Below are 12789 nucleotides of genomic sequence, written 5' to 3' on the forward strand. Positions count from 1 at the left end.
GAAATCCATGTAATATTTATACCCCAGCTGAAGCAGATAACTCTTACTGAAAGCATTATAACAGTTACTCTTTTGAGTTAATCACAAAAGCACTGAAACAATTTTTTAGTTTCTACAGAAACCTCACTTATTGATGGAATGCCATGACTATGGTTGGTTGCCTTTCAGAGTATATTTGAGTGTTGCTTCCACACAGAATTTTGTAAAACCATAGTGGTTAAGCTATCTGTTTTGTGATACATTGTGGGATATTTGTAGGTGATTATTATGCTGTAAACAATCTCGATACTTGTAAGAAAGTAAAGATAATTCGTTTCAATTCATCCATTCACATAGAATTTTCCACATGGATGTTTTCTAATGTGTGCTTTGAGGCAGATGGATGGGCTGAAACACAGAATTTACATGCAGTACTGTATATAAATTTCATGTTATTCTGGATCCCTGAGAGAAAGAAAAAATATAAAAAATATAAACTCTAAAGTCCAACTCTGAAATTTTAACTTGGGATTTTCTTGGTAAACATTCATTCCTTTTTGAATTCTTAATTATTGTGTAAAAAAGAGCAACAAAACATCACATTGTTTTGTATGTGTTACAGTATGATACTATTGTATCACATTGCATATTCTACTGTACTATATTAGTATAAATCCACATTTTTTGCAGAGAGCTGTTCTATTGTTTAAGGACTGTGCTATTGAAAGAAGACTGTCCTGTTTATTTGGAAGGAGAATCAAATTTGTTCTTGGTCAACAAACAAACAAGGAACATAGTTTTCCATGGACATCAAATGCACATAATTGTACATAACTGAAGTTTGCTTGCTCTAATATTTGCCAAGCCACTACAGAAAAAGTAAGGAATGGATCACCCAATGGGTCTTATATTCATGTTATATATACTGTATATAGTGATAGTGAGGAGTGTGAATATAGCTTTTAGCATACTACTCTACATGAAACAGCTGCATGGTTCAGTACAATCTAGTCCACTGTGAAACTACCATACAGGGAAATCTTCTTTGCCATGACAACGGGATGGAATCAAGCCAGTCACTGGTTATATTTTGATAATTAAAGCTGTAGTGCGCTTATGAAGACAAACATCCTTAATGCATTATAAATTATGTAAGAGGAACAGGGCTTTCACATTTTGAAAATCATGCACCTGTCCCTTTACATTTAATTCAGCACTTTATCATCTTTGTTCCAGGAAACAACACTGAGTACAGAATAAGGAGTGGTTATACATATGTAATAAATGGTAGTAATATATAAAGATAGAATTTTCACAAGCTATTAAATTTGACTCTAGACTACAAAAAAGACTTTACAGTATGTAGATACTGTATGTACTGTACGTGTAGGTGTACAGTATGTATAGATTAAGCAATACCTGTATGCATTCAAAGGCTTAGTCACTGTTAACCGCATGTATTTGATGTTGCGGGTGTTTGTTTTTACAACACACTGTGTGTACAAATATATAATGACTTTTGTCTTCCTAAACATGGTGTCTGAATACATCAAAAGCTCATAGCAAAACCACTCTGTTTCAGGATGGGTTTATCCTATCACAGACAAAGTACAGTATGTCATAGTTTAGTTTGGCTATTTAGTTCATTTTTCCAATTAAATAAAATGTGTTTGGAAACTGAGCTATTCCAAGTAATACATCCAAAAGATTCTAGGCTTCTGGGTTTGCATGTGGTGAAAGCTACACCTACAGCAAAGGAAAAACCAAAATAATGGTGAAAGTCCAGATTTCAATAAGCTAACAGTCTCATAGGATTGCAGGGGAGTTTATGGGAGCTCCCTTGATCTGTCTATGAGAAAAACACATTTGAAATTACAAAAATAAAAATATTCACTATAACCATATACAGTACAAGCCTTCTCATATTTCTGGCAAAACTTTACCAACACAGTAATTATGTGAAGTGCAATAGAATAAATTAAAACAATACTTATTTCGGATGAGATCTTTCCATTTTTTGCACTAGGAAGCAAACCAATGTAATCCAGCCTTCACAGCAACAAACAGAAATACTTCAGAAGGTATCCGTTTTTCTTTTTCTTTTTCCCAAAGAGAGTTTTAGATCCGGTCAAAAGAATCTGTTAAGTGTTCTTAGGCAGAGAAGGTTCATACCTTCCTCATGGTTCCCCATTAACTTCCAGGATCATTTTATAGAGCTTCCTTATTAAAGTTTAATACTGTACATCTCTTTTCAAGAATATTTTCTGAAATCTCTCAGGAGATCACAATTGTTCCCCGTCACTTAATTCAGCTTTTCAGACTGGAAGGGAAATTTGTAAATTGCAAAATAAGGGGGAACATTAGGCATGTTTTTCTGAAATTTAATTCCATTTAAAAGAGACCCCATTCCCTTGAGATTTTTGTTCCATGGTCTCTCCTTGCAAAAGGTATAAAATCACCTGCTTTCTTAAAACATCACTAGAAAGGGATTTTCTTGTTCGCATCCCTAACAGTGATGGTAAGATTATAAAATGCTTTCAAGACTCAGTTTTGAACTATAGATGGTAGGCAGAGAGGATAATAGAAATGGAGGGATTACAGAAGAATCAGTTTAGTTTTTGTATAAAACAAAAATGACTTTTTGACAAGAAGTGATGATCTTTTTGTGGACAGAGGCAGATACAGTATGGCTTTTGAAGCAATTCTGAAACTACTAACCTTCCCATTGGCTAGTTCAACCCTTTTTCCTTTATCCTTAGAATGACAATGTAGCTCCAGGATAAATTCTCCCCGATCCCGTTTTACAACATTAGCGTTCCAGTATTTACTCTCATCAAAATAATTGTTAAATTTGTTATGACTTTGCGCTGACAAAGTAGGATGGTTCCACGCACAATCACAATCTCGGTGATTAAACAGTTCCAATTTTAGAAATCTCTGGTGGTGTGTTACAGCTAGGCTATTGCGTATTTTGTTTGCTGTGCTGTCCATTTGGCAACTTTGTAAAGTATTGTAGGTAATGATACTTTTGCATACTCAAGAGAAGTGTCGCTGGAGTATACTTAATTGCTCACCCTGAATTCTGCATGGTTTTAGAAAGGTTTAATGAGCTATGAGAATTACTGTTACCATGGAAACACTTTGAACAGTGTCCAGCAGCAGAATAATAGATTAGACATTTGGATTGCTTCAGTTAAGTTGGAATGTTTGCTGTGCACTGGGTTTCCAAAGGGAATCCTTTTACACTGTAGCAAGTCTTTCCAATGATAAAGGAGCAATGATTTTGTTTTGCTTGCACTAATGGGCTGCTGTCATTACAATACCACTTGTAAAATAGCAGGAACAAAAATTCTACACTTAAAAATTTGGATACTATAGATTATATTTAAGTCTTTGCTGTTAATTACAAAATGTCTAACCAGATACAAACCGGACTATAATCATCCTACCCTATTTGGATTAGGCAGAGGGATGTGAATTATCCTGTTTTTCAAGCAGCAATACAATGTGGTTGTATCTGAATTCCAGGGTATGGTCCTGGGAGTGTTGTCACTGCAGTACAGACCACAGCAATGATATGACTCCACTATCAACACTCTCCAGTGCATCTCCACCTCTTTCATCTCTGTGAACCTCTGCCTCCCACACAGCCCTGCAGCTTCAGTGCATCCATGCAGCCTCCCTGCTCTGTGAGACATGTGAGATGGTTCTCTCTGACGCCCGAACGCTGCCGCTCACGTTTCTGGCACGGCGATGATGTTTTTTACACCCACTTCTCATCTCAGAAAAGGCAGCCAAGCCTTGGCGTGTCTTTGCAGCAGTTGGGTGGTTCAGTTTCTCTAACGGGAGCTCTCCTGGTTTGTCATGCAAAACTGGGACCTTGGAAGAGGAACGTCATCTGAGACGAGAGGAATGGAACAGTTTGGGCTGGAAACTGCACTTTCGTCAAATGCAGAAGGAGAAAGCGGCCATAGCAAAGCAAGATGTTCCTTGTTTATTGTGCGTGTTGTGCCTCTACATTCTGCTTATTTCCTAGTTTTAAATCCCCTGGGAGAAATGCCCCTCAGCTGTGGTGTAACATCAAATTAAGCAGAAGCATTCTTGACAGTTTATGAATTGACATGAAACGACAAATTAGCATTACCATTGACTTCATAGAAGGTCAGCAATGAATTGAACCAATTTCCAAGCGCAGTGCACCAAATGAGGAATGGAAATTCCATTGTAATACACCATATCCTTTGCAGTTACCAACTACAGATGGTAAAGTAGCCTTGAGGATACCACATTTCATCATTTTAATTAACATATTAAAACCACACTTGAAAAGAAATGTCTCTGATTCTTAGTGATCTGTCGTTTTAAAAGACAAATGAAGACAAATGAATACATGCTTGCCTATCTATAATCTACTGATATCTATAGGTCTAGACAACAGATTCTTAGTGGGATCAACTTAAATAGCTACTTATTTGATTCAGAACATGAAAAGTAATTGACTTCTTATTTAGTTTTTTAATAACTTTCTAAAATAATTTCATCACCACATCTGCACAACATTTACTGTTGAAACTAAAATCCAAAAGTAAAACACTTATCAAATATTTATTAAGATGTGTCTTCTAGTAAATTAAAGGTTATTAATGCTATTGGTGTTATATTGGTATGTGTATTTATTGTTTCATACCTTTATTCTGTGTAGCAGTATAGAATGAGGTAAATTAATATCTTACACAGAGGTACATGTACAGTACATCTAAGCTGGCATACACTGCTGACAACAAAACGATGTTAGAGGAAATTAAATCCCGAGTGTACATTGAAAGAGCTGACTGTCCTACCCTGGGCAGAAATCCATGTGACTTTTAGTTTGATAAAGATTTCTGTATTATAGACCATTTTTTTCTTGCAGAACCTTTTTTTTCCTGAGTAAGAAATATTGGCTCATTTTCAATGTGTCCTGTGCTCTCCAGGGATTGCTGGTTAAGCCCATGCATCCTATCTCTTGACCTACAGTATTCTGTGCCACTCTCTTCAATGTCCAGCTCTGCATTCAATGGCTTTGCAGACCTGTCATAACCTCTTTCTTTAGTCTCTGGAGGAATTCTTTCCTGGAGAAAAGTGACATGTCCCTAATTCATTGCAGAGGAAGCCACAGTGCACTGCTCCCAATCTGTTATGTCAAGCAAAGGTTGGGTATCACGTCTGCACTCTTTTCTTAGAGGATAGTGCAAAGCAGTTGTAGCTCAAATCTGTGCATTTATAATGACGTGCTGTTTTTTTTTTCTCATTTTAGTTTAGGGATGTTCAACATACACATTAACAGATTAACTCATGAGGCCTTTATGTTGTCTTCATGAACAAATAACTCAGAGAACAGCCGTTCTTCTTTATCCAAATTATTACCTTTGCATGATTGTTTAATGAAAAGAAATGTGGTTCACAGCAATGCAAAATGAACACTACAAAACAAAATAATGTTTGTGCCTTGACTATAAATGCAAGCTAGCCAGCCTCCTCTTTTTGTTTTCTTTTTTCCAATCAATCACAAAACACAGGGGTCAAATATGAATTAAACACATACTTTCATGAAAAGCTTAGACAAGGTAAGGACTGCATTTAGTATTCATAAACTCGAAATACATCTTATTATATTCCCACTTCAGTATTATTGAAGATGCCGTGATTTAAAATTGCCCAAGAAGTCCTTCAAAAACACTTCATGCTAGTTTACTGAGTTCCATTAATAATTGGCTTTGAGATCATGATAAATGCAAGACAATCTGTTAAAATTTGATTAGAAGGATCACATCTGTGATACAGATAAAAGTGCCAGGAAAATCTTGACTATAGTAAATCAGCAATGCCTCAAATGTTTACGGTGATTGATTCAATTGTCATGGTTTTTTATTATAAAATCTAATAATAAACAAATACTGGTTAGTCTAGGTTTTGTCTCTATTATGTACTGCAAACATATTAGAAACTTTTCAGCTTGATAAATGTACAGTATATAGCATAAACGTTTATTCTCTCCTACTAAATGAAATATACAATTTTAAAAAGACATTTGACTTTGAAAAAACTTTATTTCTCTACCCTTTTTATACAGTATATACAGTACAATAATAAAGTACATGTATCTTTCTGCTCTGTATATATTGTATTTGCTTCTCTGCTTATAAACTGTATTTACAGTAAATATTAAAAAGTAACACACTCATGAAGCATCAGTTGTAGTTAGGATTAAAACACCGTAAGAAAGATACTAAAAAAATGACAGATCCCATTTGATTAAGCTTAATCACAAGCTTGATTGTGCTTAATCATGAGACATGGAATTTGTTAGCAATGGAGTATGCACTCAGCTGGCATTATCATTAAAATGTATCAGGGAAAAATATGAGGAAAACAACAACGAGAAAGATGCATTCTAGAATTTAAAACTTTTTATCACAAAGTGGAATATCTGAAATTATTCAGTTGTATTATATAATCAATTGATTTTAAATATTTTAAGTAAGGATAGGAATGGTAGCGATAAAGTTCTATCTCTAAATGTTTTGTATTTGCAAAGGTGCAGGGATTGCATGCTCAAAATATTTGTGTATTTGCTGAAAAATAATGTAAAGACAGGGTACATGTGCTGACTTTTAAATCCAGCAGCTTCTACACTTCAGATGAGAAATACAACAGCTTAGAAAAGTGAGTGTTCCTGGCTCCTGAGTAGCTCAAGCAGCACACCTGCTCATTGGGAGCTTGAGCCTGGTCATGTCACTAGCTAAGTGTGACCAGATTCTCCAAGCAAGAATTCACAATGGACAGAGCGCTGCCAGCCCCTGGGACAGGAGTGGAACTTACCAGCCAGGGCTCTCTGGGCTGTCAGTAAAACAGCACACACCCCGAAAGACTTGCACTGAAATCAGAGAGGGATGCACTACTCCCTCAAACAGTGCTAACCCTCCTGTATGTTGCTGTGGAGCTTGTAGCATGCAAAATGCTGATCGTTTTGGATTTTGATGATGGTTTGATGGCTGGGTGATTCGGAGAAACCTGCCTGCCCTTTCTTTTTCTCCCCATGCAATACAGACATCATTGATCTGAGCTGAGCTGTGAAAGAAATAATTCAAAGTCCCAAATTACAGAAGATGATTCAAAATTGGCAAATAAATATGGTGAAGTGAATATACAGTACTATACAACAAAAAAAAGTACTGTAGGAGGCTTTACTACACTGATTTTGGGGCTTATTTTCTCATCTTTTCTAATGTTCAGACTACTTGAAACAATTCAGGATGTTACATTTACAGTATCCTAGCCACAATTGTCTCAGAGGGCACAGAATGGTACCTGTTACTTAGGCTCTGAATCCCAGCGGTACTGAAAGAACAATCTCAATATTTCACTTTGCCTCACAGTCTGTAATTTTTGCAGTAAATGTGAACGTCCCTGAGCTGATCGCTTTAATGCACAAATGTGTTTAACCCATTAAAAGAAGACGATTATCTTTCTACAGTCTTGCTCATGTGTTGGAAAGATTTCCAGTCATTTATAAAAAACAGATTGCCATGGGAACCATATTTCCAGCTTCATATTCCCATGGTTCCTGGACTCTGTTTGCAAAGGCAAAGTCACAGCAACCAATAAAAAAAACCTGATTAGAACTTATTACATAGGTGTGACTGTGTCTGAACGCAGGTTCCTGTCCATTGACAGAAACTGGAAAGACACAATAGATTTGAGGCACTGCTGGAGTAAACTGTAAATTGGTTGAAATAAAGCAATAAACAGAGCTGTGTGACTCTTTTGAAAGGATAGAAATAAGTTAAAACAGGTAGGTACCAGTGGGAAATGTCTTTACAATAAATCATTCCTAAAATTAGAAAGTAAACGTGAGCATATTTCTTTGAATTCTTGTTTTATAAAATACATCTTTTGTGATTCACCAATTTGACCTTCTATGTAAAATTCCGAGACATGTTTAACCATTAGCAGCAGATGAGGACGGACTGCAAGCAAGCCTACTGTACATTAACTGATTGATTCATTACAGCCATTATATATTATAAAATATGATTAAACATTGAAAGTTCTAGAAATGGTAGATTTGAATCATTCTAGCTTGTGCAGCATAACACAAAGACCTAATTGGGAAGTGGGACAATATTTAGGACATTATAAAAGGCATCCCGTAACAACTAGCATTAGCATAGAAGACTAAAAAACAGAGAGAAAAGTGGCTATCACTATACTACAGTATGTGAAAAAAACACAAATGTTCAAGTACCACAGTTGTTTTAAAGATGTTCCTGCATTACATATTATGGGATTTGGCTGAACAGAGAAACGATGATTTTCTCCTCAAGAGGTTCTTGTCTAGTTAAATTTAAACTTTAAACATTCCTATTCTTTTATTTAATCGTAGATATTAACATTTTTTATTCTTCCAATTAAAATAAGTTGCATTGCTTCTCTGATATGTGGAAAAATATTAGCAAGAATATTAGCTTTACAACACAACCTTGTGAATATTGTCAAAGTGGTGAGTACCAAATTTTGTTTGAATGTACACTGACATAAAAGTAGTGCTGAGGGAAAAAAAATGTCCTTCATCTGTAGAACCTTTTTCTATTACACACCTAACCAAATAAAGGCCTACAGTACATTCTGCTCAGTAAAGATGTTTTATTTGTGCGGTTTGCATCACATCATTTTGTTTTGCAGATACGGTATATTTACATATCTATCAGCACAAGCTGCAAATGTGCTTTTTTTCTGAATGGACAGAAGTTAAATGAATTACAGATATCTCCTAAGATCTCTCTGTATCCGGCTAATCAATGGATTGCTACATAACCTTAACTGTGTCAAATGAGTGACGATTACAAGCCTGTGAACCAGATGGCTCCTTCAATTTCAGCACAGAGAAGGAAAAGGTGTCCCAGTTTGTGTATTTTTTTTCCACTGCTCCTGGTTTCATGGGAAAGGTAGAGAAAGCCAATTAATCATGGCAACCTCCCTGATGTTTTCACCTTCATTTGTCTTTGGATCTTTGTGAAAAGAAAGTAGGTCAACAGCAGCTGCAGGACTAAGTTTGGTATCATACCCTTGAAGTGAGCTTCATGTAGGCACAAGAAAAATGTTCTCCTCAATGCCCAAAGAAACATGTCCCTGGGACATCATCTGAAGCTCAGGTGAAGTTTAAGTGCTCATACTCCTGCAGGACATACAGTATAGAATTCAATATATGATGGAAATTCTGAGATACCAGGTTATCTGCAACTAGAATTTAGTCAGTACAGTATTCTGTATCAATACACAGGGGAGGAAAGGTGTTTCTAAGGGGTTAAGGTCGAGGGTGGTATACAGTAGATCTTCTAAAACAGTCCCCCATTTCAAATATCAATATGGTCATCTTTTAAAATTCTAGTTTATATCTCACAATCCTAGCATTACCTTTATTAATTTAGTTAGTTTATTCCACATGCTGACACAGCATCACTTTTTCTTACCCACACGAGTATATTGCTTTTTATTGCTTGCCACTGAGTCAACCACAAGAGATTAGATCTGAATTTTTGCTGCTGTGTGTTTTTATATGTGTAGATAGAAAAATGTCTATGTAAATGTGAGAAACAATAGATAAGGACTTCTTTCCATATTTAAAAAACAGAAAAGCATATTTGTGCACCACCCAAGCCTTGTCAAGGTTCCAGTACAGGCATGCAGCTGTTCACATTTCAGTTTTCATGCGGACAGTTTTTAAAAATCACTTTTCGTAAGCTGCTAAAGTAAAGATCACCATGAAGATAAACCTCTTAATTGCACACAGCTTCAGGACTGAACATCTTTCACCTCAAGGTCCTGCAGTGTCAATCTGTTTTGGTTCATGTTAAGCTGAAGTTGTGGCTTGCTGTGCTCCTTCTAATGTAAAGCAGTTCCAGTAGCTACTGTAGTATTTTATGCCAGGCACCCTGGAAGGCTTTTGTGCCAGAAGAGAATAGAAAGCATTCTCAAGACCACACACTGAGCAAGTAATGATATAACTTTTCCCCTTTCACTCTTACCAGACAGACCGCATGTCTACACTCTATAAAGTTCCATCAAGGAGGACTTTTTTACCCTTTTTTATAATGTTTTTCAAGTGCTGTGAATTTGTAAGCAAAATTGTATTCTTGTCCTCTTTGAGATCAAGAGTAAAAACAAATGGTGTGGGAGTGTAGGAGCTATTCTTTTTCTGGATGATGTTAAAAGGGAACTCCAAAATGGACAATCACAGTTAATACTATAAGCATTAAAAGGCAACACTGATACTGAGCGGGCAGATTCCCAGGAGAGAAGGGAAAGTTACCCAGGACTTTGGCTTCTTTGTTAACAGGGTAAAAAGGTATACAGAAAAACTTGATCTGAGAAAGTCATGCAAAGTGAAGCGGATCCCTTCGGAGAATGTTAGTGGTCAGGGACGACGCGACAGAAAGCAGAAATAGCAGTAATTGCTGTAATAGCAGGACAGCCTAGGAGCATAATGATGACAAATGCACATAACTTGATTATCTATTTAATGTACTTGTACTACCTTTCTTCCCATCTGATCCAATCAATCAACAGAAAGCCCTAAATCAACATTAATATTATTTTTTTAGATGTCCAGAAACACCTGTAATATTTACAGAACATACAGAGATGGATTTGGAAACCCCTGACTTCATATATATGTGACATACTGTATATACAGGATGTCAAACAGATACCAGGGCTCTCACACTTTGTTTTCCCAAATTAGTTACTGTATCACTACTCTGCTATAAGGTACTAGAGAATTATTTTACACCACTGGGTTTATTGTAAGACAATATTTTGTTAAAAGAGACATTATACAGTACACAAATGCAAACTCACGTATAGAAGTAGGGTAGAGTAGTTTATTGCCATATGTACATGCACATTAGAATTCTTAATCGTGCATGTATTCCTAATTAGAAAATTAATTTATTTATTTTTAGTTTAGAAAAGTGGCCAATTTTTCACTACACAGAACTATAAAACTAAAAGCATGCAGCCTAAGTTGCCACTTGTAACAAGTAGTGATTCGGCCATTCCGTATAATAAAATGTAATCTGACACTTCATAAAAAGTCATTTGATTTATTTCAAAGCACTCTATAAAGGCACAGGACACAGGACATAAAGCAGAACAATGAAAAATGACTATGTTTTCAGTTTATAATCATTCCAAAAACAACTCTATTAGCTATTAAGGGGATTAGATCAGTCCGATTTCCAAATATTTCAATTTCTTCAGGGTGGGTTCATTGTCACAAAGTAAAATTTAACTTTCATTACCATTGACCAACCTAGAAAACTAGATTTTGTTCAGGCTCAAAAGAATGAACAGGGAAAGATGAGGTTAAATGAAAGAATCCTTCCTCTGTCCTAGATACAGAGCAATGCCCTGCTTTCTTCATCTGATCACCAAAATAGGGCATGACTTAGTTTTCCAAACGTCTGCAGCTTCTGATGCTGTGGACTAGGTGTATTGTCAAAGACAAAGAAGTTGACCTATCAGTCATCAAGTACATTCCCAGAATGTTTAAGATAAGAAACATAGAAAAAGGACAGGATACTGTAGTTCTTAGGAAGAGAACTCTGTGTGTTCTAGGACTCTTAAAGACAGCAAATTATGTTCTCTATTTTTATAAACGTTTTTATGTGCTTACTGATGTATTTCATTATAACAGAAAGGGGAATTTTTTATTTTTAAAGTGTACATTAGATTACATCACGGGACATGTCAGTAATACATGAACTACATAAGCACAAATTCTTGATGATCCTTTGTCAAATGCACTGTTTGAGTTAACTTTGAATAATAAAAGGCAAACACCTCTGTAAGATAATTTGTTCATTGAGTAAACGTTAGAGTTTAATTCATGGATAATTTCCTGGATGCCACCTTATTCATATTTTTTGGTGTCTAGGTTTCCATTAAAACTTAATATTGGAGAGGAGGTTTTCTTTTTAAAAAGTGCAGATCTTTTAGCAGAGCATTTCAAGGTCTGTGGATAAAATTCATCGTTCCTCATCAACAAAAATCCTAATCAATGTTATTTCTTCTTATTTTTCTAAAAGGAAATGAAAGTCAATTGAGGCTTAACATGAAAAAGAAGTTAATTAATTCAATGGCTCTTACATTATGCAAACATTGTTTACACTTTATTTGGGTGCACGTGCTGCTTTAGTATTTAGGGAAAAAATACATTTTCAAGGATATTTTGTTGAATTCCCACTCCACTTAATGCCAAAATCCACTGTGATGCTTAAGGAGGTTTGTGGCTGCTAAAAGCTGTGATGTCACAAAGCGCAAAGAAAGACGTTTCTTCATAGTTCAATCCCGCCATCTAGTGGTTTTGAAAGCACAATACACTAGCCCGAAAAATAGCGTCACCTTTCCTCTTGGGCACCTCAGCAGACTGTCCGGCCACCCATTAAGAGAAAATGAGACATACAGTAAGAAACACAGAACTGAAATTATAAAGTACTTAACACTCAGGAAGGTGGACTGTGAACTCAGTTTCTCCAGCATGTTGTTGAAGTTGAAGTTCATCAGAGTCAATTAGCTACCAGTAACTAAATGAGAAAGACTGGCCATTTGGTTTCCTCTTGTATCTTTCCCTTATGTTCAATCCAACTACACTCTCAAAATCCCTCAGGAAAAAACAAATACATACTTGGACAACAAGCAAGAATAAATAAAAAGAATAAACAAGCACACAAAAAAATAAGGAGAAAGATGATCTGTCTCAGATTGGAT

The sequence above is a fragment of the Lepisosteus oculatus genome, chromosome 21, assembly GCF_040954835.1.
Source record: "Lepisosteus oculatus isolate fLepOcu1 chromosome 21, fLepOcu1.hap2, whole genome shotgun sequence".
NCBI classification, from domain to species: domain Eukaryota; kingdom Metazoa; phylum Chordata; class Actinopteri; order Semionotiformes; family Lepisosteidae; genus Lepisosteus; species Lepisosteus oculatus.